General features: G+C 38.9%; 1 protein-coding gene and 1 long non-coding RNA gene across 2 annotated transcripts in view; both read left to right on the top strand.

The window, feature by feature from the left end:
• CRIM1 (cysteine rich transmembrane BMP regulator 1) overlaps nucleotides 1–27,992 on the top strand; it is a 196,084-nt gene that overhangs the window by 25,416 nt on the left and 142,676 nt on the right. The window lies entirely within an intron of this gene.
• LOC103902702 lies at nucleotides 72–27,756 on the top strand. Its single transcript, XR_657794.2, has 4 exons — nucleotides 72–1,405; nucleotides 4,497–4,618; nucleotides 9,917–9,994; nucleotides 27,656–27,756. It is a non-coding gene; the product is annotated as an uncharacterized LOC103902702 (long non-coding RNA).

The raw sequence follows: 27,992 nt of genomic DNA, 5'->3' as shown, positions 1-27,992 counted from the left end.
TCTGTGCTTCCCTGTGCTGTGTTGAAAATAGCTGGTGGTTGGACCTTGGCAACTTGAGAGCTCTGATATGCAAGATCTGTGTGATGCCTGGTGAATCTTAACACTGTCATTTAAGGTAGTACACAGCCTAGCATACTAAACTGGTGATGGAAGCAAGTTTGTACTAAGCAGATGAACTGTGAGCAAGAGTGGTGCCTGGATGTAACATCCCAATTTTGTTGACTGTTTTGAAGTGGTGATGATTTCTGATGAAGCTATTGCAGTGATGTAGAGAGAAAGTAACTTCTTAAGCAAGCCTTGCCAACCTCCAGATGTTGAAGAGTTCAGAGTCCCAAAGCATATAGTGTTGGCAAAGGGGATTATTGGAGGAAAAAAACCACAAATGTTGTGGGCATGTGGAGGTACTGAAAATACTATTTTACTGATAATACCCTGAGTATTCAAAAGATAGCTGTAGAGTATGCATTCAGAGAAGCAGTATTAGAGATAAATGTGTATTTCTGTCCTGTTGATGAGAGGATGATTAACGTAGAAGAGAAGCTCTCCTTTGTGGTAGAGGTCTTGTGTGGTGTCCTGATGGGTTTTTCTCTGTTTAGAGAAGGGAGCTGGAAATCCACAGTAAGGGAAAAATATCTTGTACTATCAGCCTTGGGTTACCTTAGGCCTTGTTTTGGAGAGCGTGAAACACTGTATGATGTCTGCCTGTGAGATTGGGAGACATGCTTGCTTGAACAGGGGCCAGGCTTTAAGACACTGTTTTGGCCTGATGAACAGGGTTGTACCGAGACTGTGTGAGTGCAGTGGGCTTTATTTAGAAAGGGTGTTTCTGAATTCCTGAAACGATGACGATCCTTTAATTGTTCTGAAATGAGAGACAGAGAAGACTGGGAGTGCTGGTTTGTATGTCCAGATTGTGGCTGTGGTCTTGTCAGCCTGGGGAGAAAAAAGTTCAAATAATTTTTGTGTCGACTTCTGTATAAAGAAGTTGAATTTAAGCCTTGCAGTTCATTTTCCATTTCACAGTAGATGTAATTGCTGACTGGGATGTATGTGTCTTAATTAGGCAATATAGCTTGATGTGGGATATTCTTTTTCTGCTTACTTACGAGAGTGCCTTTGGGGAGCAATGCGTTGGTCTTGTGTGTCTTGTGCCTCCTTAGGGACTGGTCTCACCCTGGGCTGTTGGTTTCATATTTCTTCTGTGACTTTGCCTGGCCAAGAAGCTAGACAATAAAGTTTTGTAGGGACTTCATACTGGGTTAAGTAAACTAGACTTGGACTGTGCAGCCAGTGGTTCTTACCAGCTCCAGCATGATCCTTTTTAGCAGGTGGATTAAGTCTATCAGCTCTGCAGTCCCTGGCTTCCATCAGTCTTGAGCCTGTGGATTCGTTGGCACTGGAGAAGGTAAGTCCCTTAAACGGGAATTTTCTTTGGAATTAAAAAAAAAAAAAAAAAAAAAACCAAACCAAAAACACCACACCAATTAAAAAAAACAAAACAAAACCAAAAACACCACACTAAACCCAGCATCACTTTCAGATAGTTTTTGAGGAAGTAACTGTAAGAGTTAGTGCTGTGTATTTAGGCCTTTATGAATGAGTTTCCTTCCCAAGAAGGCTATCTGAAGTCCGCTTTCCATTAAAGCTCTGTCACTAATGCTGTACATGCCAAGTGATCATGTTGTGATCATAACTCTTGCAGAGAAGCGTTTCTCAGCGTGGCTTTTTGAGGCTCACAAAGTTTTGTTGGATCCAAGGGGATCACAGAGTATTCAAGAGCAGTACCATGGCTCTTCCTCCTGCGGCCCTGCTTTGCTCTGTTTGGCCAGGGTGGGAGACGACAAACAGGCCGCAGTTACTGACTGCGAGCATTTGCAGAAACTACTGACAACCGTTCCCCTCCTCCGAGGGGGCAGGCCTGCAGCTGCTCCTCGGTAGTGGAGCTGCAGCTGATAGGAAGAACTGTGCAAGAACAAATGAGCCAAGCAAGAACCGTGCTTTCCAAAAGTTTTGAGACACTCTGCTTGTGCGTATGAAGGCGTTGACCTTCCCTAAGGGCGATGGTAGAATTGTTTTCCTTCAAGCATAATAAGTGGTTGTTGCCTTCCCTGCCCCATTAAGACTTAGCAAAAGGAATGCTAAATGTACAGATGTTTTATCTGTGAAAAAGTGAAGTACCTCTTTTATAGTCGTGTCATACAGTTTTTCTCTATTGTTAAAAAGTTCATAAACGGACTGTGGTTCTTAATGTCCAAAAAAAAAAGAAATGATTGAGACTTCCACTGTCTGTGGCTTGAGAAGATACCTAGATATTTGCAATTCTTACTGTTCTGCATTGAACCTTGTGTAGGAGTGGAAGCAAAGATGACCAGTCTGAGTCAACTTGCTCACCTGCTCCCACCGCAGGTCCTGGCCGCATAGGAATTTAACTGCATCTCAGTTTTCAATTCTTAATCTATAAACAGGAAATAACAGTTAAAAAGAGGGAAGAACATTAAGAAAATAATGATGGATCAAGAATTTAAGAATCGGGGAAGAGGGATAAGTGTTGAAAACTGTCCCTGACTCACTGTCTAGACATTCGTAACGAGAGAGACTTTGGATTTCTGATGCACACAGGGTTGAAGCTTCTCTGCAGAGGATACTGAATTTTTGTCTTGCCATATTTCCAGCCTTTTTGCCTGGGAAACAGGTGCTGAATCATGAACGAGTGTTCAATGCAAGTTATGGTATTGGTGCACTGTAGTTTTCACTTCTGAAGCTTCTGTTGTAGCAAATACAAGATTATTATAATCCATGTTATATTGTTGGTAGCTTGATTTGGAAACTTCCTCTTGTTAGTCAACAAACATGATAGAAACTATGACTCTCCTTTAGTTTTCTTGTTCATTTTATCTATTATAGTTTTCTGCCTGTAGTCACTTTCTTTTACATACTAACATTTGTGGTGACTTTTTCTCAGCTAGTAGAGGGAGCTCTATATTCTTACGTTTCACTTAATTCACCTCTAGGGTTAACATTTTAGGGAGTTCACTGTTTTCCACAATAAAATCCTTTCCCCTCTAGTCAAGGCATCTGCTTTATTCTGTGCTGTATTTCCCCAGAAACTATGAAATGTTCCCACTTCAATATTATGCCAAAATTGCTCCTTGCTAGTTGCATGTGGAAGTACAAGATTAGTTTTATCACTGTTTATAATACTTTTGTTTCTACACTTCCATGGTCAAGAAAAAAAATTCTTAAACCTATGTTAAGAGTTTATTCATGAAAATTTTAAAACTATATTTAACTTTAAACAACAAAAAAACCCCAACTCCCTCAAAACCCAAAAATCAACAGTTGGAGAAGGTAGGAGAAGCAACAACCACTACCTTTTTCTTTCTATCTCTTCCTTATAGAGAAGAGATGGAGACTAAACTGACTAATTCCCAGTATTTTGCTCTTGCATAGTCATATTCAGATCCTCTAGTATTGTGCAGCCTGACTGTCTGCCAGTTTGACTTTTTTTTTAAATTAAATCTATTTTCCTTATTTTCTTTAAGTTCTAGGTTATATAAGTAGCAGGTTACTTTTGCTAGGTTAGCAGACCTATAATATATAGAACGAAAGCCAAGTGCTCAGAGAGCTTCCTAACGCTTAAGGATGGTGGAAATTTCCATAGTTGCAGTCATCAGCTCAGAAACAACCTCATTCTCATGCTTTTGCAGCACGCTTGTCCTTTAAACATGAAGATGAGTAACATAAACAGAAGCAGTGAAAATCAGCTCCTTGCCTGTTCTTTTTAATACGTGTGTGAAACACTTCATCCTGCAGGTTTAATTTTTTGGAAATAACTTTATTAATAATTTTAACAGACTGTAGAGTAGCATTATCTTTTTATAGTCACTTTTGGAGTATAAAATAGTTGATGTAAATGTTGAATAAATCTCACTTTTTGTCCACTAAATACTTCTTCCTTCCCGCCTCCACCCCTCCCCCCCCAAATTGTGGACAAATATTTGCTAGTCTTAGTCTTCACCTGTAGTATTTCCACCACTGTTTGAATACTTTTTACTCTGATGTGTTTATACAGACATAATTAATTATTTTTCATAATTCCACACTTGTCAACATTCCTATTATAATGTGCTCCTGTTAGTTCTTAGTAGTGATTAGTGATTCTGTTTTATTTAATATTGGGAGTTTTCCATTTGCTTCTTGTTACCAATAAGTTTATTCATTAAGAATCCTCTGTTTTATGTATATGTGTATATAATGTATATGACTTCAGATTATCTGTTCTTATATTCTTGTGAACTGATATATTGCTACCTTAATTCCAAAATGTCAATTTTAAATAGTATCTAAAGTCTCAGTTTAAAAAAAAAAAAAGAAAAGACTTTGTGTCCCTGTAAGAGTTGAAGAGCAACAGTAAAATATTTTTGGCGTAACATAATATTGTACTCAGCCTCATTCCTGTCTCTGCATTGCCTGCCTGTTGCCTTTTACTTTCAAAGCTGGTGGTACAGGTAAACACTTCAAAGATTGAGGAAGAGGATGCACTTGAGCTCCCCTCAAAGCACTTTAGAGAGGAAGTACAACTGACCCATCAATGAAATTCTCTATACAGCAAATGCTGGTAAGTGTACTAAATGAACTGGAAAAAAAAAAATTGTCTATGATCTTTTAATTTTAGCAGTCCTGTAATAGGACTACAGTGTCTAGATGAAAATGTATGTTTGCTTTTCAAGTTGAATGGTGCTAAGTTAATCATCCTGTCTTTAATTCTTCCCTTGTCTTGTCTTGGATCTACAATTGTCCATTTCTTTCAGATGATAATCCAAGAAATTACTTTCCTTTCTTGGCTGGCTTTCTTCCTCACAGCATATTCTTCTGTTCCTTTCACAGTAAGAATATTTCTCATCAGCAGCTCTACTTAACCACATATGATCTTAAAGCATAGCTTTTCTAGCGGAGGAGGGAATTGTTTCATGAAGTATCCATGGAAGCGTGTATGAAAGTGTCTTAGATCTGCACTTAAATCTTGCTGATTATTTGCTAACAATGTTGAGTATTTGTTACACTCAAACCATTTTGAATCCTTCTGTAATCAGATCTACTTTGTCTTTCCAAGATGTGGGGATATGTGATCTAATAGTAGCGAGGTGAGTGTCAGCTGAATAAATTGTAACTGCTCTTGTCCACATGCTTAGCTTACTGCAAATGCAAATTAAAATTCATAAGATTAGTTGGAATTTGCATTTGGGACAGAGTAAGCACCTTGTCATTTCTTGTCACAGCTTAGATAAGTGCTAGCTTGTTAAGACAAGGTAATATTAATAAGGTTTAGATAGCATATTTGTGTCCTTGGCCTCACTGGAAGTATTGAAAATTTAAAATTTGACCTGTATTATCCGTCCTTGGTTTCCACTCTGTTGTGTTTGTTCTATACAGTACTGCAATAACTAATACTGTTGCTCTAAATTAAAAAATATTTTTCTTCTTTTTTCATAAGCCCAAGAGAGCCCTTTCAATAGTAAAATAGGTTTTTGAAACTTCTTTTAGAGACATTGTCCTTGTGGTAATTTCCTAGAAAAATTTACACAGGCATTTTCAAATGCTTTGTGTTTTGTTTGCCTCTGAATTCATCCTCCCCTGCCCCCGAAGATCCTAATACAGTTTTTCATGTTACTTCTGTTGACTCCAAAAGTCTTCAGATGCTTAATTCTGAGTAACTTCAGGTGTTAGATGTTCATTTCTGATATGGTAACCTCAGCCTCCTCCCCTGCCCCCGAAGATCCTAATACAGTTTTTCATGTTACTTCTGTTGACTCCAAAAGTCTTCAGATGCTTAATTCTGAGTAACTTCAGGTGTTAGATGTTCATTTCTGATATGGTTTAACCTCAGCCAGCAACTGAGCACCACACAGCCGCTTGTTGACTGGAAAGTTTTGTGGAAGTTTTGTTTAGTCCCCTAATGATTGTATCCCAGTGAGACACGGAACTTTTGTGCGCTTTTTTTTTCCCTTTTTTTGGAGAGCTGCATGTAGTGGGCTTTCTATCAGTAGAAGCTGGAATCATTATTTCCTTTCAGCGTTTTCAAACATGATTCTTGATGGCTTGAGTCACTGTATTTTAAGCAAATCACTGCTTGCTTATCTTACAGACTTTGCTTGCATTAACAAAAGCAAAAATGCTTTCTGAAATGCTAGTTGTCCCCTCTGCTGCAGAGCTATTGAACATTCTCGATAGCGTTTTACTCAGTTCAGGCTTTTCTGGTGGTGTCATTCCTGGTAAAACTCCTCTATGTTATAATTACTGATGTAGTTATGAAGCAAACAGGCTTTCTCAGACAATAGGGGTTTTTTTATTAAACATGGATGGAAACTGGTGTTCATTCCAGTAAGGACTGAAGTGAGTGAGATGCTGTCTCACGGTAGTATTTTGGAGGTTAAGGCTCTAAGGGGCTTCTTTCACTCCAAGTTAACTTTAAACCAGAATGTAGCTACAAGAAAGCAAAATTCAAAGAACAGAAAACTTAAGACCTTCTGTTTGAATATTGAGAGACAAATACTGCTTCACAAAAGTTCACTTTTATGTGCTGCTTCTGTCTGAAAACATCTGTACAGAAATGCCTTCCTTCAAGATGTGGAGTGATACTAGACAACTGTCAATGTGTGTGTATGCTTTTTGTTAACATTGTGCAAAGGGGCTGAAAACTGAAACGGGCAAGTAAGAAATGCAGTGATGCCAGTTAATGGGAACTTTGATTAAAGAAAGAAACAGGCAGTGGTGTGGCCAAGAATTGGACTTTTTAGATATGAAAACAGAAGAGAGAAACTAAATAGATTATAAAGTTGACAGCTTAAGGCCTGGGTGAGAATCAAAGAGGAAAGGTTGAGGTGTGATGGTAGCTGGCATGGTGCACAGAAAGGTCTAGGAATGGAAGTAACAGAAGAAGTGTTAATAACATGACGGAAGAAGATAACTGAGAAAAGATGTGTAAGTTATGTGCAGTTTTGAGAAGAAGAAAAGGGAGAAGGTGAAGAAGGCAGTTACTGAGAAAAATCCTAACTGTAGCTGTGGTACTAGGTAAAAATAAGACAGTTGTGAGAAGACGGCAAGATGCTTGTGCTGCTCAAGAGCAGTTGAGAAGAATGCCTGTTATTGTGAATGGAAAAGTGTCACTCTTAAGGAAAATTGTCTTTCTGGATGATGAGGTGAATCAGTGACAGGGAAAGTACAGAAGATACGACTGAGCAACGTGAAGAGTATTAATTCTCTGAGGCAGAAAGGTCAGCTGTGGATTGGGAATTTAAGGGCTCTCTTTTCTTTCGATTTTGACAGAAACATGACATCAAACAGAAGCAAGTGATATCGCCATCCTGGAAAGTCATTGTAGCGTTAAATACCTGTTGAAGGGCTTTTGGCAGCCTGATGGTTTACAAATGTGTTCAGAGAGCATTTGATAAGATAGATACTGAGTAGTGGCAAGGTGCAATCTGTCAGGGTGAAGAACAGCAGTATTTCCCACTTACAAGCTTGTCTTCCTGGGTCAACACATCTGTGTGAAGAAACGCTTATTCAGTTACTGTAAATAATTGTATATTGGCTGGGATGGGGGTGGGGGAGAGTGGAGTAGTGTTTAAAGCAACTGTTACAGGCACTGGTTAGGTGTTTGCCTGCAGGGTTTTCTTGTGTGCTTTTCCAGTGATTCTCATATAGTACCTACTGGGTCAAGATTTTTGAACACATAGTGCGGGTTAAATCTTTAGTGCCCTGAGGGCATTTTTTTTAAGCTGCTGGGCTTCCTGCTTAATGAGAAATGTTTTATTCAACCTTGAAGTTTTGGAGGTATTCAACTTCTGGCTTCAAACTGGGAACCTTCAACTCCTGTTCAGTTGTCCTGGCTAATTCCACGTGCAAAGGTTCTCCATTTTCTTAGGGGTGTTGGGTGTTTTGAATGGCAGGAAAAACAGGTACTGCTCCTGTTTTTATTCTGGTCTTACATAAGCTAAATGCTTGTTTCCTTCCCCATTTAATACACTTTCTAATGTTCCTTTGCCATGATTTTTTTTTTCCTCCTGCTTGTATTTTGTTGGTAACTGTGTTACCATCATTTTGGGGGTTTTTTAAGCACTGTCTGAAAAATACAGGTGCCCAGATGCAGACATCTGACTCCATTTTTGCAGAGAAATTAAATTGTAACATTTTGAGTAACCTCTGTGAGAATACCCTCCAGGAATCATCCTTGGCAATCTGTAAAGAAGAGACTCCATTCCTTCAAAATTCTCACCTTAGTGGGGTGTTGTCTGGGCCATGCTCATCTTAAGTGTAGTGAGCTTGCTGGGTGTCTCAAGTCAATAATTCATACAGATACTGCTTCACTGACATGCTGTCTTTATCTCTGGATTCTTTATTTGGCACACAAGATGTTTTCTGTGGTTTGATTTATTTTGTCGAATAATGATGATTTTTCTCATTTACTAATGTTTCTCATTTCACCCCTCTTTCTTAAACAGCTATAGTTGCTGGTTGCTTACAACTACATGTAACATGCTGTACAGAGCTAAAACAGAAAAAGCTAATTTTTTTGATCTTTCTGGCTTCATAGAATAGTTTCTATAAATGATAGTAATATGTGACTGTCCTTGAAAACTTCATATCATTTGTGGGATCAGTGGGTTGTTTTCAATTCTCAGCTCCTAAAAGAGGCAATTCCAAAAACTTTATGTAGAGAAACACTCTTTACAAGAAAGTTAGCACCAGGGAAAGGTGAACCTCAAATAGAACGATGATCTCATTCTTGTTTTCTCTCATCACCTTATGTATTATCACATCAACCTCTTGTCTGTAGCTAAGCTTTTTATACCTTTGAGTTCCACAGAGATTGAGTTTCAAATGTGATAATGCCAATAAGTTTGGCAGCTGAGATGCCTGTCACTTTTACCTCAAAATAAAAACCACTTTTTTTTGATAAAGCAGTTGTAATACTTGGAAAAAGCATGTTAGAGACATGAAATCTTATGACAACTTTCACAAGTGTCCTCATTTTAGACAGGTAAATTGTCTTACAGCAGCTCACACAGTTCCTAAAAACACTGTTTTGTGCTAGTCAATACATTTTACATTCCTCCTCTTCAAATACTTCTGAGAATAGTATTTTTTTCCCCCTTATACAAAGATTAGATCAATTTAGCAGATACTTTAATAAATTCCAACAAAAGGAATAGGTAAGTAAACATGCTTGTCTACAACCTTTGGAAAAAAAGTTATGTGCATATAATGCAATTAAATAATTTACTGATACACAGGTACAGAATAGTTTAAGATGGATTATATGCATCGATCCTTTGTACAGTCTTTCCTCTGGAAGTTGCATTAATAGAGAAACATGAGTCCTTTTGTATCTGTTGTCTTCAAAGGACACTAGCCAATATAGCTAAATACTGCAGATAGTTGAAGTTTTTTGGTCTAGTAGCACATCATCTTATCGTAGCAGAAACAGTCAGTGTCCGTAATAGCAACGAAGTCCTATTCCTGTGTAATTTGCTACGCCCCATTAAGTTTCAGCTGTTCTAGTGTTTAGACTGCAAAGATTTGGATGCATGCCTTGAGCGTGCATTTGGCCTCTGGTAACTGTTCATAGCAGCCTTTCTTTTCTTTCTGATTTCCTTAGCAGAGGCTCCTATTTAAGAAATGTGTGGCAGGGGAGAAGGAGAGAAATCATCAACAAGTCATTGCTTCTCTCCAGCCTCCTGATGCCTCAAGCAACTACTTTCCTTTTTTCTTCTTCGTTACAGTTTGGTGATGAAGTTTTTCTAGATTCTCACATGCAGTTTAGGTCTCCATGCTATGGAAATGTAACTGAGATGGAAGTGCACAGGCTGGTACTTCCCTAATGACCTTGATTGACAATTCTTTTGCTTCCTGGTAGGTGGGAGCCATAACGCTTAGTGTAAGGACTCTGTTGTAGGCTGGAGGAAGAGGAAGACTGCAATAAACAGGACTACTGGTAAGTAACACTTCCTCCCCTCCCATAAAAATCCTCAAGGGTATATGGTGATTGTTCTGGAAAAATGATTGATTCTAAATAAAAATGTGTCTGTTCCTGAGGCTTCCCAGGAAACTTTCTATTTTACTTAGGGACACATCTTAAACTCTCCAGGGGGTCAGAGTAGCTAAGAATAGTTGTTCCAAGTAATGGGGCTGCGAAGAGCACTCTGAATCTGAGAGGCTTCAGAGTAGTGGGATTTTCAATCTCCAGCATGTTTCTGGATTAAAAGAGCTCAAATACAGTGTTAGGAAGAATATTAAGAATAGAAAGTTCACCCTCAGCAAAAATTATCTGACAAAATCAGATAGAAGAGCATGGCTTCCCTGTAAAAGGAATAAAGGCATTTCAAAGTTATGTCTGCTGTTTGGCTGTATAGTATTTTGATGTTGCAGGCAAACATATGTTCACTAATTGAATTGCCTCTGATATGTGTTTGGGATGATGTGTTTCATTCCCATACTCTCTTAAAATCTTTAAGATTTCTGGGTGATGGTATGATAGGCTTGAGGAGGAATGAGACGTTGGTGTTCGCGTATTGGTATCAGTAAAGTCCTTAGCACATTTGTTTGTAGCCAGGGGAAGAGAAGTGTGAAATAGTGACAGCTACCTATCTTGTCCATCTGTACGTGAGAAAAATGAGCGGTGCCACTTAAATTCAGTATGTGTTGCCCTTTGTATAGCCTTGCAGAACAGGTGACATCTCAGTGCTGTGTGATGAAAATGATTAGTTTTACCCATAGCATCAACATTACAGCTCTTTTTTTCAGCGTTGATTTTCAATGGAAAGTACATGACTGATAATTTTTAGTGCTGGCTCTAGCACAATAACCGGAAAGGTTTCAGGAGTCATCCTGGCTATCCTTCTACACTAAGATTGCCCTTGGCTCCCTAATCACCTTTGTAAGGTATTAGAAGGTAATGATAGTACATAGGAAAAAAAAATCTGTGAAAGTTACTGTGTTTTACAAGTAAACTTTGCAATAGTTTTACAAGTGTAATCACAAAAGTAGGTTGCAGAACGCTCATTCATCAAATGGTGTTTGCCATCCTTCTGAATAAGCAATGAGTTGGGGTAAATTTGTGTAATCAGAATGGAAGCCTCCAGAAAGCCTTGAACAGAGTTGGTAAGGTAGTCTATGCTGACAAAGAAATTTGCTTAGGGAGGTAAATTTTTACATTATTTGCTGAAATTTGCATGATGACAAAAAAAGACACAGTAAACAAAGGAGGGGTACAGATGGATTACAAATGCGTTATCACATGCATTTACCTGAGGACCTGGGGTATACAGGGATAAATGGCTCCTTTCTACAGGATAGAAGAAAGGTTTGTTATGAAACAAAATTGCTGTCCCTTGCATCTTTCAACAGTACTTTAGCAAGAATCGGAAGCATTGGAGGATGATAGATACTTACTTTGTTAATAGTTTCTTTATATGCACAAATATAAACTAATCTTGTAATCTTTGCGAATGTCAAACTTTTCCTTGACTTTCAATTACATGGAAACATTGCCTTCATAGTATTTTATGTTTAAAAAAAAAAAATAGTTGATGCTTCGTAATCTAATACTTCTCTTGTTTTATTGTTATCGGCTTTTGCAAGCTAGAGTTAATTTTGGCAACATTATCGTGTTGTCATGGATTTCTACCCTTAATGCCTTGAAACCATCTTAATGTCTTAAAACCAGACTTTTTTTAACTTCAACTCTGGATATTTGGAGTGTAGTCTGGTAGCTCAGCAAACATAAAAAGCCAGAATATCAAGTTTTCTGTAAGTGTGGCAGGCTTCCTCCTGGGCCCTTTGAAAAACAAATATTCTTTCTGCTCCAATTTCTTCATCTGAAAAACACTATGTAGCTCTGTGGAGCTTGATAAAGAGGTGAGGCTAAAGGGCCAGGCTTGCCAGACTCTACAGAGAAATGGAGTTATCCCACAGCTGATTTTAGTGGACAGTTCCATTTTAGCGAGGTTACAGGAGCTGAAAAGAAAATAGTAAATTAGTACTGAGAAACTATTGGCATCATCTTGGAGCTATTAAAAGTCATAAGCGTTTAACTTGTATACACTTCCAGGTGCTTGGAAGGAGAAACATTTTGGCTGTACATGTCAAATAAAGGGTGTGCGAAAGGCTGGCATATATGCCTTGAGCCCTTAGTTTGCCGCAAGTTACACACAGCGTCCCTTTCATGAGCAGTTCATCTCTTGCACTAATACTACTGGAAGGATGCCCAGTAGTAGTTCTAGCTAGAAACAGCATTGCTCTCTGCTTTGATACATCTAGTTAGCACCCATGCCATCTTACCACTTCTAATTGGGAGCAAAGGGCGCGATAGTCAGCTGGAAAAAGAAACAAACAGAATCAATGCAAGACAGACAGGTCCTCTGTTTTGTTTTTTTGTTGTTGTTGGTTTTGGGGGGTTTTTTTACCCTTCTTAGAAAACACCAAAAGTCTGCTTAATCACTTTCTTCCCTCTTCCTACCCCTCTCTGAGTTGGTCAGAAAATTGTAGTGGTAATATTCTTGCAGGTTTCTGTGCAGCTTTTCTTTCCCATTCCACTTGTTCCCACGTGTTTCAGAAAAGCTGTATTTCCGCACTCTGGCAACAGCTGATTTTCCTTCTCAAAGGAACTGTATGGATATGATGAATAACTTCTACTTATGTGTGAAATCTCCCATATGGAGATGATCAAAAGGCATTAACTATGCAATAGTGTATGATGTGATGTGGGAATACCGTAGTTACTGATACTCCATTGGGTGCACGGGATAAAACATAGCCATCTGACTAATAATTGATAGCTTTTAGGTGATTATAGCTAATGGTGGTGGTTATAAATTATGCATTGACCTTAAAGAGAAAAAAATCCTCCAAGACCAGAAGTTGTTCTAAATGTATATTATATTTAGAGTGAGGGAGAAGATGACAACTGGTCAATTAAGAAAAACTTCTGGAATCAAAGATGAACACATTTTCAGAAAAGGTACTGTAAAACAGTTGGTGAGTGACATGCAATGAGAAGTAGCACTACAATGTGAATTAAAAAAAAAACAAACAAACCTGAAATTTTCTGTAATGAAGCATGCAGCCAGCTTCATAATAAACCAGAAATGCCTACTGTGACTAGTACATTGGGCTAAAAGAACATTTGTTCAAGAAAAATCTGGCACCTAACCAAGAGGATTGTTTAGAGTTAAGAAGTAAGTAAAAGTAACTGAAGTAATACATTTTCAAGTGTAATGGTTGCAGGTTGCTTTCCAGGCAGCCGGATCCAGTGTTTGACTACCCTTCCTATGAAGAATGTTTTCCTTGTGTCTAACTGGAACATCCCTTGCAGCAGTTTGACCCCACTGCGCTCACCCTCCTGCTGGGCACCTCTCGGAAGAGTTGGATGCTGCCTTCTTTGTAGCTGCCTGTCAGGCAGTTGAAGTCAGCAGTTAGATCTACTTCAGCCTCCTCCTTGAGGCTGAACAATACCGTTTCTGTTTGCTTCTCCCTGTACGTTGTGTGCTTCAGAGCCAGTTCATCTTGGTGGCTCTTTAGGACTTGCTGCAATGCGTCAGTACCTTGTACTGAGGATCCCCAAACTGTACGTCCAGTGCAGTATCCTAAGTCACAGATAGAAATAATAATTTTCTTCAACCTGCTGGGTAAACTCTTACTTGTGCAGCCTAGTGTCTGGTAGCCTGTGTTGCCACAAGGCCACCCTGCTGACTCATATGCAAGCTGTTGTCCAACAGGGCCCCTAGGCTGTCTTGTGCAAAGCTGCTTTCTGACCAGCCCAGCCCCAGCCCGTACTGCTGCATGGGGTTACTTCATCCCAGCAGCAGCACTTTTGTGTTCACTGAACACGTCAGCCTCTTTCTCCAGCCTGTAAGGATCCCTCTGAATTACCTCCCATTTATCAGCCACTTCTCCCAATTTGGTGTCATCTGCAGGCTTGCTGAAAGTGTGTTCTGTCCCATCATCCAGCTTCAGGAAGATACTAAGCTGTATCAGTCACTGTAAAGGTGTCTGAGGAGCACTGCTAGTAACGGGTCACCTGCTGGATGTCAGGTCTGTGACCACTGTGCTTTAAGCCTGGTAGTCTAGCAGGACCTTGCAGTCCATGTGTCCAGTCTGTTTCTCGCTTGTTTGGTTACAAAGATGTTATGGGGGACCCGTGTTGAAAGCCTTGTTAAAGTCAAGGTAAATGACATCCACTGCTCTCCTCTCATCCACCAAACCAGTCATTTTGTTGTAGGGAGTGATTACGCATAATTCAATCAATGGTGGCTGTTCCCAGTCACTTTCTTCATGTACCTAGAGGTGGCTTCCACAGTGACTTGCTCCATATTCTTCTCGCGGACTGAGGAATTCTGTATGTCCATTTTGCTCTTCGTTGTCTCCAACTTTATCTTTCTCAACCCTGAGGTAGTCCTTCATCCACATGAATGTGCAGTGGCAGAGACCTGGGAGGGCTGACAGTAGACCTTGTCAGGAAGGACTGAGGCAAAAGAGACACAGAGTAAATTAGCCTTCCCTGTATGTTTTTATTGCCCGGTCCTCCATCCATTGGGCAGCTGCCCTCGCTTTCCTTAATCTTCTTTTTGCTGCCAATGTAGCCTGCAGAAGTCCTTGTGGCTTTTACCCCCCACTACCAGTTTCCAATCCAGCCCAACTTTGGCTTTCGTAATTTCATCCCTATGTGTCTGAGCAGCGTATCTATATTTCTCCTGAGTAGTCCAATTCCACTTTATTTTATATTTGCACACAGTCAGGAATTCCTCATTCAGGGAGTGTCTGGGAAAGGTTGGGTTTATTTTAGCTGTTCACAGATTCGGGCTACTGTATACCGAATATAACTCTGCAGAAAAGCTTGACCCTTTTTACAAGGACAACAAATTTTGAGAAATAGTTTGCAGCAGTGGAGTTAACTGTATTTCAGGTACATAAGAAGCAGGAAAGAGGCTTTTCCAAAAATCAGCATTAAAAATTGTGAAAAGCATCATTGTTGTCTGTCCTTGTTCCTAAGATGGTAAGTTCTCTTCCTTGATGAAGTTGTATGGAAAAAAAAAAAATTCACGGTTGAAGTACAGAGAAAAGCTTTAGAAAACCAGCATTTGATAAAGTTTATTTGTAAAACTTTAAAAAAAAAAAAAAAAAAGTCAAGATGATGACAATTTGGGAGTTACTTGCTAATAGCAGTCCTAATTTGGGTTGGTTTTTTTGCACTGAGGAAAAAATCAGTTTTATTCCAGTACAGTTGTGAAAATCTACAAAAGAAAATGACAATAACTGTCTATAACTTTAAGTCTCTTCTCATGCTTTCCTAGTAAATTCAAACATTCAGAAAGTTTTAATGTTTTGTACAGAACATGTGCTGTACATGATGAAGGCAAGCAAGAGAGTGACCTTGCGCCTGGGTCTGTGACCAATAACCGCTGCAGAGCAGAGCAGCACTTCCCACAGTCAGCTCCTCACAGAAGGTCCGGATCAGAAGCATCTTTGTGAGGCTTCTCCCGTGGAGATTTCCCACCTTGTGTGTACACTTGAGGAAAGGATTTTGTGCTTTGTAGCTATTCTGCCCTTTGATTTTTGCATTGACTCGGTGATCTATAGCCTCCTTACTGTTTTTGTTGGCTATAATTTACTACAATGTCACATTTTTCATACTTACTGTATTAAGTAGGTGATGGGGGTTGTATAGGTGGTTCATGAATTGTATAATATTAAGCAAGATAGGAAAGAACAGGTGGCAGAACATCGAGTTTGTTTTCTCTAGTCTTGGTGTTTTCATAACGTCGTCAATTATTCACTTTGTTCTTGAGGAATATTGAGGAATTAATAAGTCTGCTTTAAGCAAGTGTTAATGTAATAAAGCAGTATTTCAGATGCACCTGAAGCTGAAATACTGACACACATTGGAAAGCAGCGTAAGTATAATGAAGGGCAATACTAAATGCTGTAATATTGAATATAAGAGTACTTGTATATTAGGGTACTGCATCATATTGATAGAGTAGGTTTTGGTATTGTCAGTCAATGTTCTGGAAGTGGTAATAAACAGCGTATGTATTAAAGTTTCCACATCATTATGAATTGAATAACTGCAAGAAGCAAAGTATATTATATGTATCCAGAGAAACTAGAAATACGTAACAAGCTCTCCTCTGAAGTTTTCTGTCCATACTGTTTATATTTTAGGGGGAGGCAAAAGAGAGGAAGAAATTTTAAATTACTGGGGAGAAAAAAAAAACCCAAAACCTGATCATTTAATGAACAATGTGATGATTGAAAGTCTGTTGGGATACAGCTGCAAGGACATACTGTAATTAAGTCATTTGATGATCTGTTTAAATAGCCGTTGCATACTGGAGCAGGAATAAGAGATCTTCCCTGAAGCTCTGCAGAGATTCATCATCTTTTTCCTCTTCTTTCACTAGTTTTTCCTACTTCAAATATATATACCTTGCATCTATTAGTGTTGAGACTTCATAAATGGAAATTTTAGGTCTGGTAACTCATAATTGTGGAAACTTCATTTATCTCCTACTTTTTATAATCAGTCTCTCTTTAGTGATTTCTGTGCACAGAGGAGCATGTGCAGATTTCTGCAGTTTCAGAACTCTATTTCTTGTTTTTAAAGCAGGCATGCTTAAGCATAGGTATCAGTCATATTTTTAGGATGAAAAGGAACAGTTTATGCCTCAACTTTCTGACTCAGCCTGTAACATAGTCAGATCTAGCAGTGACTTACAGTGAAAGAACATCCTGGGAACTGCATCATTCAAGGAAATTTAGCACTTTATTTTTACTGTGTCCTTAAAATTCAGTTTTTCATGCAACTTTGTTCATTAATTATAGATTCTTACTTCTGTGGTTTCTTAACAGGAACTCTTGAGAGTTTAATTGATATTTTATCATCTTAAAATCATACTCCAATTTAAGTTTCTGAATTTCTTAGAAGAATATTCAGGAATGAAAGAAGAAATATTTTCAGCAGCAAAGTGGAATGTTCTTGGGAAGACAAGCCAAGAAGCAATGGAGAAAATGCTTAGGACTAATTTGAAGTATTCTTCCATTAAGTTGCTAATCATGCCAGCTTTCAACTTGTGCTACAGTACAAATGTGAGGAGTGTAGTACTACCTATAGCAGGTTTGACTCTGAAATAGTAGAAACTGATGAAATACAGGCATCTGTTTCCTGGATTTTTTTCTAAAATAAGGGGATTACAGTGTTTATAAGGGAATTCTGAAAGCTCTTAAATTTGGACTAGTAGCTCCAATAGGCTTATTAATTACTTCTGATCTCCTAACTAATTTTAGTATGTAGAATCCAGCGTACTTTTGAGTTACAGTATTTTCAAACACCAACTCCTAGTAGTTTAAGCCAGAAGATACCATCCAATCTGACCTCCAGTTTAAATTGACAAATATAATTTTAGCCAGTGAGACTTAATTGAAAAGATTAATAGCAAGATGATCCGTATGCAATAACCAGTAAAAATACTCAAATGCAGTACACACCTTAAACCATAGCACTCTTTCTTATTCTTTCCAAAAGAAACTTTAAATTGAAATTCAGACCTTACTCTAAGATGAAAATGGGCATTCAGGCTAATTGGTTTTGGAATACATAATAGAAACAAGTGTGTTGGGTAAAAAATTGCTTGTATATAACATCAAAATTTGTCCTCAGAATAATCTTAATGTTTTAGAAAGAGAAGCAAAGATCTTTTTTGTACTTGTCGTGATGGCTTTGCTGGTTTGGATGCCTTGAGGTAGAACTGTCCTGCTCCATGCTTACAGTGTCTCCCAAAACACCTAAGTTTTCCCTTTAAAAATAGGTTATGTAAGAGCACAAAATACTAACTTAAGTCAACCTGTGTACCATAGGAACTCACATCTGCTTGGTGAAACGTTAAGATTAGCGATTTAAAATCGAAACTACCTATTCTGTCTTTGCAGAGTTTTGCTTTCCAACCAGGCAGTTTTCACAGGCTTCCTGAGTCACAGCAAACTTTTCCAAATCCCCACCTAGACCCTGGGAAGATCCTGTTGTGTTTCTCACATCTGTGGCTTGTCTGTTCACTTGTTTTCTGCATACTCAGGGATCTCCTATGCATTGAGATCGTAGCTTGCTGTGTCTCTGCCTGCCTGCTGTCTCCTCCCAGGACTGCAGCAGCTTACCCTGGCTGGGTATGGTTAACTGTCTCCAGGGAAAGGGGTGCTTTTCCCTTCTTTCATCAGATCTCACCTGAAAGAGTTCAACAGGCTAGACAAAGTAAACAGGCAACCTTCCTCATGGCTATTCCACCATACTCAGTGTTTACCTAACCGAAGAATAATATACTCAACACCGAGTGCTAAAAGTGTGCCCCGGAGTACAGTACGCTGCTATGGGGATACCCATGCAGGCTCTGAAATACCTGGCTTGGATACTGGAAGAGCATAGCTGTTTTAATGAGCACTTGACAGGTTAATCCGTCGTGTGTTATCTCTGCTTTCTCTCTGATGTGTCTGTATGGGAAACTGGCAGGAGAACTCCCCAGCGACCGTCGGTCTGCCCTGGATTACTGTGGTAGCCCCACAGCACGCCAACTTACGGTTCACCACAGGGTAGTTGCTTTGTGGTGAACCATAGGAAGTCTGACTTGAGACCATTGCCAGCTGCTGTTCCCAGTGCTGGTACAGTTCCAGAGGCAGGAGAGAGGCAGAGCTAACGCAGGATGGTACAACTAGTAAGGCCAAGACGTAAATCTAAAAATCAAGTATTTAAAATAAAACATCTTTTTGCATTGTGATTTTTCTCTAAGGCTTTGTAATAATAGTCCACTCCCAATGTTGTATTTTTGGAGGAAATTTTCCATTCACAAGGAATCATCATCTTCAGCCAAAGCTTGAATTTTACCTGTGGCTGTTAAACACGAGATGAACCCCCCCCCACCAGTGTCTCCTGCGCTGAGGACTTCCATTCTTTCAGTTGGGCATAGTCGGCCATTCTGGCCTTGCCCTGTCATCTATCGTACTGTATCAAAATGCGTACTTACCAGCTGGTTTGAGTTGACAGCTTTGTTTTTATTGAAATTTAGCTGATACGACTAGACAGGAATCTTGAATTTCAGAAGGTAACAATTTTAATATTGTATCATCAGCATAATCTTGTACTGCAGTCATATGCTCATGAATAGTTCTTTCACTTTGTTTTATCCACAGTATGTATTAAAAATGGGTATTTATTCTTTGTTGTGAGTTGTAGTAATCAAGTGTAGCAGTTAAATTGATCAATGTGGCTAGTAATATAGACAGACTGGGTTTTGGTTTGGTTTGTTTTTTTGTTTTTGATGGGTTTTTTTAATGACATTACCATAATGTGTGCCTGGCTGAGTGGCTCCAATTGCATTAGGGGTTATACAAATTCAAAACAAAAATATTTTTCTGTTCAACTTATAGAGAAAGTTAAGTGATGGATACCAACAAATGTGTCACTACAAAGAATCAGTGCAAAGTTGTCTAGCATGGAGGCTAGCATTGGAAATGTAGTATTGTCAAGATTTGTATTTGGTATCTTAGCAGGAGCTTAGTAAGGGTCTAGGGATAATGACACTGTGGGACAGTCTAGTAATCTGAGGGTGGCAGCCACACTTCGTTTTGGAAGGGAGAGTGTCCATTTGTCCTTCAGCCTTGCTGTGCAACTGTCATCTTTACTTTCTCTGTTTTTCTTTAGATTGTGGTTACAGTGGGACAGGGTTAACATATCTGGATGATAATTATGCTGCTTGAATATTCACCACTTGATTATTAAGCAGTGAGCAAATATAGGTCAGTCTAAAGCATAGGTTGCTTTTTCAGGGCACGGTAACTAAACCTTGCCTAAGGTATTGTTGTTAGATGTGCACTCTACTTGTTTTACTCTCCTTTTTTTGACTTGCTCTATATGCATAGCTCTCTTCAGTACTGTGAATACATTTCGGGGAAAATAAGATCAAATAATACTATTTCAGAGCTCTCCTGTTTTTTTGTTTTTTTTTTTTTTTTTTTGCAAATCGGTTCAAGAACCTTACCAATGATAACTAGCTTGTGTTCTTAAGATTTCTAGATGTGCTTGGAACTTTTTTTTTGAAAAGTTCATTCTACCTTGTAAAGCAAGTTCAGTGTGTTTAGTGTATAAAGAGAAGTCTTACTGGTTATTTTTCTTACAATTCTGTAACAGGAGAAAAGATACATTTAAATGGGGTGGGCATATGGATTTGGAAGATTAAAATGTAACAGATCTAGAACCTGTGAGCTAAAGCTTAAAAGATCTCATTAAGGCTGGTTTTGCTGTAGATTTTAATTTTTTTTTTTTCTTCCACTTGCAGTTTCAAAGTAAAAATCTGGGTATCTTTCTAAAAAGGTTCTTGAGCTTAATTGGAGACAATAACTGCTATGATTTTTTTTGTGTGTATTACACAGGGCAGTTTATATAATAATACTGATTATTCCTCTTGGTATTAAAATAGTTCAGGGGGTCATATGTATGAAATATTATAAAGTTTATTTGAATGGAGTGTAAAGCAAGGGAGTAATGTACATGGGCTACATTAGGAGAGACGAGAAAGTCGTCTGGGCTAGTCAGCGTGGATTCACCAAGGTGAAGTCATGCTTGACCAACCTGATAGCCTTCCATGATGAAATGACTGGCTTGCTAGATGAGGGGAGAGCAGTGGACAATTGTCTACCTTGACTTCAGTAAGACTTTTGGCACTGCCTCCAATAAGATCCTCATAGAGAAGCTGATGAAGTATGGGCTGGATGAGCAGACAGTGAGGTGAAAACTGGCTAAAAGGCCGGGTCCAGAGGGTGGTGATCAGTGGTGCAAAGCCTAGTTGGAGGCCAGTATCTAGTGGTGTACCCCAGGGTTCAATACTGGGTCCAATCCTGTTCAACATCTTCATTAATGATCTGGATGATTGGGCAGAGTGTACCCTCAGCAAATTTGCTGATGATACAGAACTGTATCATCACTGAGTGGAGTGGCTGATACACCAGAGGGTCACGCTGCCATCCAGAAGGACCTCAACAGGCTGGCGAAATGGGCTGGCAGGAACCTCGTGAAGTTCAACGAGGAGGAGTGCCAAGTCCTGCATTTGAAAAGGAAAAACTACATGCACCACCCAGTATATGCTGGGGGCTACCCAGCTGGAAAGCAGCTTGGCAGAAAGGGCCCTGGCTGTCCTGGTGGACACTGAGCTGACCATGAGCCATCAATATGACCTTGTGGCAAAGAAGGCTGATGATATCCTGGGCTGCATTAGGACGAGTGTTGCCAGCAGGTGGAGGGAGGTGATCTGTCCCCTTTACTCAGCACTGATGAGGCCACACCTGGAGTGCTGTGTCCAGGTCTGGGCTCCCCAGTACAAGGCAGACATGGGCATACTGGAAAGAGTCCAACGAAGGGCACAGAGATGATTAATGACTGGAGCATCTCTCCTTTGAGGAAAGGCTGAGAGAGTTGGGACTCTTCAGCCTGGAGAAGAGAAGGCAAGGCTCAGGGAGGATCTCATCAATGCATATGAATACCTGAAGGGAGGATGTAAAGACAACTGAGCCAAGTACTTTCCAGTGGTGCCCAGTGACAGGACAAGAAGCAATGGGCACACAGGAGGTTCCCTCTGAACATCAGGAAACACTTTTTCACTGTGTGTGAGGGTGACTGAGTGCTGGAACAGGTTGCCCAAAGACGTGGTGGAGTTTCCATCTTTAGACATACTTGAAAGCCATCTGGACGTGGTCCTGGGCAGCCTGCTCAGAACGGCACTGCTTGAGCAGGGAGGTTGCACCAGATGACCTCCAGATGCCCTGTCCTGCATCAACCACTCTGTGATTCTGTGAACTAGGACGGTGCAATTTCATAAAATTTTTTTTAAATAAAATCATAAATGGGCCTTTTAGAATAGTACTTAACTGTGTCATAGTTTGTCATGTGATTTTTATTTGAAGCTTTTCACCAAATTGAAAATATCTTTATTATATGTATGGAATACTTAAGTAAAATTCTGGGGCTTGAATTGTTAAGGTTTGAAATTGGAGCTTGTGTATTTCTGTCTCCTGATTTAAACAGAATAGTACCACTTGTCAACCTTTGTAAGCAAGTTGTGTGCTCCAAACAAAACTTTTGCTTGTATGGTAATATTTTAGCAATGCACACCCCTGCCTTAGACACAAAACTGTTGACTTTGTTTTATGGAAGAAAAAGTTAATTTTCTTTCTTTAAAAAAAAAAAAAAGTCTGCTTGCAAGGGTTTTTATGCTCTCTTTCACAACTGTGAACTTCTGTATAGGTCCGTCTTCAAGGAAGACAATGTGTAATATCTGTTGCTTGGCTGAAAAAGATGCAGTGTTTACTGCAGGGGAAATTTTCCAGGGTGTGCTCATAATGGCATGTAAGACAGGAAGGCACTGCCTGGATCATGCTGTTCTCTCCTTTGAACATAAAGACTAATCATTGCTGTCAGTACTACTTTTAAAATAAAACCTCAAGGGTTTTGCTTCTTTTAAAGAATTGTGGACTAATAGAAATACCATCCAATTCAGAAATCAATAGTCATGAACCAAATGTTTGAATTTAATCTTCTATTTTCTTAGTGTGCTCCCATCTTAGTGTCATCAAATTGCAAGTGTTTTATTATGTAAAAATACTAACGATACATTCTGCATTAAATGATAGCTTAATAGCGCTGTTACAATACCACACTATTGCAGGAAAATGTCAATTTTCCAAAATAATTTTCATATCTTTTTGAAAGGTTATTGCAATCTTCTTCCCTCAAACCTTGGAGGAGGAGTGTCTCTCACCTCGTATACAACGTTCATTAGCATATACTCTCCCTTCATACTGGCCAGGTTTTAATTTCAAAGTCCAGGTTTTAATTTCAGAGTCCAATTGAGACTTGGCTTGTTTCGGAACTGTAAGAGAAATAACCATGATGTGTTGTCTGAAGAAATCCAGTCTTTCAAACAAAATGTTTGAAAATACAGATGAAAACTTTCTCTGCGTGTATTTACATTCTTGGGGAGGAAAAAGTCCCAACAAATGTTGGCATCCAAAATTAATCTTCCCAAGTAATTATGTTGCAAATAAATATGGAGTAAGGGCAAGAGCTTTTTTTGTTATTCTGCTTTTAGGGTTTTGTACCTCTCTCCCCGCTGCTTTCCATCAATGTCCTACTTTGCCTCAGCAATCTTTTGGTGTTTTTTCCGGTTCACTGAAAGTGCTATAGAGTTTAACATTTTGACAGTGTGAAAATCCTGACTTGCACAGTAGACTAAACCTTAACTTTCTGTTACTATGATGATAGCTGCTTTAAATTCAAAAAGATGAAAGATACTGTAAAGCTTTTTAGACTGATCTCCATTGCCACATGAAGTGCTTAATTCTTTAATTCATGGAGCTAATTTAAAAGCTAAGGAAATCTTGCCAAAAGTACAGTATTTTCATTTTTAAAAATTTTTTTCACGTCACGCTAGCTTGCTCTAACAGGAGAGCTTCAGCAGGATGAAAATAATGTTTTAATGCGCGAGATGTCTCCTAGACACAATCATTTCCTAACTGTCCTCCCTAAAGCCTCATTTGAGGAAGGTGTGCAAATCAAGCCGTGCTCACTTTTTTCATGTGCTGTTCACAGTGTAACTTTAGAGCATATGGATAAGTAATCATCTGCCACTTGTCTGTGTTAAAATATTTGGAGATTGACAAAGCTGCCGCTTGAGTTAATGAGGGCGCTCGAGCTTCTATCCCTGAAGTAAAAGGCCTTCAAAAAGCAGCTTTGTAGAAGAGCTATAAAGAGCTTAAAGCTGCCCCTTCGAACAGCAGTAGGAGCTGTTTAAACCATCTGACAATGCTGGGTGCTTCCAGTATGGAGAGTTTCTTCCCTCTGCTGGTTGAATGGCTCCAGCTCTTCTCACCCCCCTTCCCACTGTCTGTTCAGGCTAACCTCTCCCAACCCCTCCACCAATGTCTCTACTTTTACCTTCTCTGCAGCTTTTACTTTCTCCCGTATTCTTCTGTACAAATTATGGCACTAACAAAGTTCATAAATAATAAATATGACTATATCCCTTCTCCCTACTTCTAGCCTACTTAAAACAGTCTTTCTCATAGCAAAGTCTTTGTACGGTGTCTAGCAGCACTGCAGCATACTCTCAGCCTTGGCATGGTTATTAGCGTATAAACATAGGTTTAGTATAAAAATTACTCACAATATTAAAAAATGAGCAACAGATTAAACCTTCCCTTTCTAGAGTATTGTGTCCTTGCATCTTACTCTAGTTTCCCATGTCTCCTTCCTAAGAAAAGACCTGAAAACTGTGTGTTTGTTATCAGTATTATATTTGTCCTCCTCATTTTTCTCAAATGTGGAACAATATTTTAACTTCTTCCCATTCTATACTATAATAGAGTACTACTATACATAGTAAAATACAATGGTACTCCTGTTCTTTGGAAAGGTTGAAGATTTTCTGGTAGGTGTGATTCTGATACATTCTACCCTTTTTTAACGTGCCAAAAGTATGGAGTCATTGCATTGCAGTTAATAAGGGAAGGGAAGCTGGGGAAGATGATCCAGGCCACCAAAGGTCTGAATTGCCTTTGCATGTATCCAGGCCTGTCCATAGCATTATGTCAGCATGAGGAAATTAGGTTCATAGTTTAGATACTTCAGCTGGATGCTTCAAGTTGAATGCGTCTAGGTGGTACAAAGCTCCTGGTCATTGTTACACAAGCTTGTGTGTTGTTTTATGTTTTCCTGACTCTTTCTGCATCTTTCATGGCACCTACACTAGGCAAAGAAAGATGTACAGTATGTAATTAACTGCTAAACATATGATGATTGTCTGCCAACTATTTTTAAAAGGCAAAACAGTATTGAATTAAAAAAAAAACAAAACAAAAAACACACAAAAAACCCAACAACAAAAAAAACACCTTTTCTACTTTTCTGTCTGTCGGGTCACTAGTTAACAGCAATAATCAGATGCTGGCTTTACTCCTCCTTACCCCTTACCTTTTAGGAGCTTTTTTTCCTAGATTTCAAACTCTGTCCTTATCTGACTGGAATTGGCAACAAGTTTAAAACCTCTCAGGTAGAGGTGCTAGCAGATTACATAGGCTTGGGAAACTTGAATACAAAAAAATCAGCTTACTTTCAGCCCTGGCAAGAAATGCCAGTATGGCTTCTCTTCTTTTATTTCCTTGGAAGAAATCCAAGTTGACATTGCTTGAAATGGGATGTGTTTTCTCCTTAATAATAAAGCCTGGGGATGAAATACAAAGAATTCCAGGTTAAAGGGCTTGGTTTGCCAGTTAAAAGCAACCAAAATATGATTTCAAAGGGAAATGGTAAATAGTATTAATTACACTTCATCATTAGAAATTGTGAGCAAACCAGAGACTTTCAATGCTATCTTATTTTGTAGTTTTGGGGTTTTCCCCCCCCCTTCCCCCCCCCCGCCATAGTCTTTCAACACAATGTATTTTTTGTTTTAAAACTTTGGGAAATATCCATGACATTTGTGGCTGTGTTTCAAAGAAAACTACGGACACATCTGAAATATGCTTGAAATCAGGAGTTGAGGGGCCGCGTTGAATGGGCTTGCAGAACTAGTGACGGGGTAGCAAGCAGTATCAATAGGCTATTTTAAGACTTTTTTTCTTTTTTTTGGAACGGAATAGGCTAATGCTGCTTTAAAAAAAAAAAAAAAAAAAATCTCTTGGTTGCAATTATCTTGGCATAGATGATTTCCAAAAAGTGAACCATTTCCATTTGCAAAAGAAAGCAACTTATGTGGACTATCCAGGCCAGAAGAAAAGGCCGTGATTCTGTAATAGGCAAGTGTGTAGAGTACTGCATTGGTCTCTTGAGAACGTGCAGCAGAAACATATAACATTGGGAACCGTGATAGATGGGGTAAACCTTTCCAGATGAAAAGGGATTAATGCACTGAGTAGACAAAATAAGAGGAAATTAGCAAAATCAAGTAAATGGGGGGGAAAAAATGTATCTGAACAGGGTTAAGTGCTAAATGAAAATAAACCTGATAAATTGCAGTGAAGAAAAAGACCTAACTTCTGTTCACAAAGAATATGTATTCTTATATATAAAGTAAAAGTTACTCAGTCTGCCTCAAAATAGGAGAAACAGATGAACTTTCTGCTCCAGAAAGGTTGAAATGAGCCTTTTGAAATCAAAGCTGAATCCAAGATGCTTCTTGCTATTGACAGCCTGTTTCATGTTCACCTTTTCTGATGAAAATATGTGCAAATCTCAAATGGAGTATACCCAGGCACTTGAGAAACACTCCATCCAGAGCAGCCCGACTGCTTGCAGGCGTACGAGGGTTCCTGCCTTACAGACATAACTGCCACTTCCAAAGGGCAGTTGTTCTGGAGGAGGTTAGAAGTTGTACGGTTACAAATACCTTCATTCTGCCTCCTATTTCTCTTGTATTTTACAATTGCCTGTTTGTTGGATTTGAGAGATAATGAAGTAATTTAAAAGATTAATTGGTTTCATAACTGAATTTGCATTCCAGGGATTCTGAAATTGCAGGAAACTATTCATGCAAAAAATGCCTTTGTGTTAATTCTAGATAGCTCTATAAATGTGAAACCTGATTGGTTTTATGACTGTAGCCTTTAAACAAATATCTCATCAGTCTTCAACATGATTAATTACTTTAAACATTTAGGGTGAGATTAATTTGTCAAAGGTGATTAAGATGTTTTTATCTAATATTTTTCAATGCAGAATTTAGAATTTAATTAAGATGTTGCTCTCCAGCTGTCTTTTACATGGAAGAAAATATTCTCTTTGTATACTTGTTTAATTAACAGTAGTTATTGACAATAGATCTATTGAAAGTTTATACTGTAGCTGAGAGAAAAAAGATTAGTAGTTTGTAATTTTTTGTGTTTAAACCAAATGGTATAAACAAACTCCTACATTCCTTGTTATAGAGCTTAGCCTGGTGATTTCACGTGTCTTTTTCTTTATGTTGATAGATCTCAAGGCCCACATCATGACAATATTCCATAATGGATATCACTTTGTGGTGCAGTGTAACCCTCTATAATTTTTCCTCTGGCATAATAGGATTTTGGAAATTGGGGAAAGATATTTACAGAAACAAATGTCACTTGCTTTTCCCCCAAGTCCTGACTTTTTTCAGATGCAGCATGTGTGTTTTTATTTTGTTTTGTCCTAGAAGGCATTAAGTAATTACATAGATATCATTGCTTTGCTGTAGATTGACGTGGGTGTGGAAATGTTAGTTCGTAAAATACTGATTTAATGTATTGGATGCGGCTTTCTCATAGTTTCTTCTAGTTAATTTGTATCTGTTGTTCGTGAGATTGGTTCATATTTAAACTTAATTCCTCATATAGCTGTTTATAGTTGGAATGTTTCCAGGAATTTCTTTAGGATGAAATCTTCTATTTTATTAAAAACACACTAGACAGTTTCCAAGCTTGGGATATATAATTTGATTTCCCTTCAAGTTTCAAACATATTTTCTTAGAATTTAGGATCCAGTGAGCTTGACCTATCTCAGCTTCCTTAAATTTAATTTTACTTTTTGTTCCATGTTGTTTGTAGGTGGTCTCCCTTTCCCACTTTCCTGGTTGCACAGTGGGACTTCTCCCACTGCTGCTGATGCCCCAGATGGTCTCCTTGCAGGAGGAGCAGCCTCAGCCGTTCTGCAGGTGAGTAGAGGATGGCCTCCATCGGGATGGAGGCCAGTAGTGCCTCTCCTCCTACCTGTTCTTCTTCCGCTCTTCCCAGGCAGCACGTGAATTCCCCTCAACCTTTGACTTTATGGCATGCAACGTTTGTATTTCCCTCCAGGTTACAGGCATGGTAGAGGTCTTTTGACATACGTTTTCATCTGGAGAAAAACTCTAATAGCCTCCCAGTTACGTAGTTATCAGACTGT

This window comes from Aptenodytes forsteri, unplaced genomic scaffold (genome assembly GCF_000699145.1).
Source record: "Aptenodytes forsteri isolate BGI_AS27 unplaced genomic scaffold, ASM69914v1 Scaffold309, whole genome shotgun sequence".
Lineage (NCBI taxonomy): Eukaryota > Metazoa > Chordata > Aves > Sphenisciformes > Spheniscidae > Aptenodytes > Aptenodytes forsteri.
This window is presented reverse-complemented; position numbering and strand designations above follow the sequence as displayed.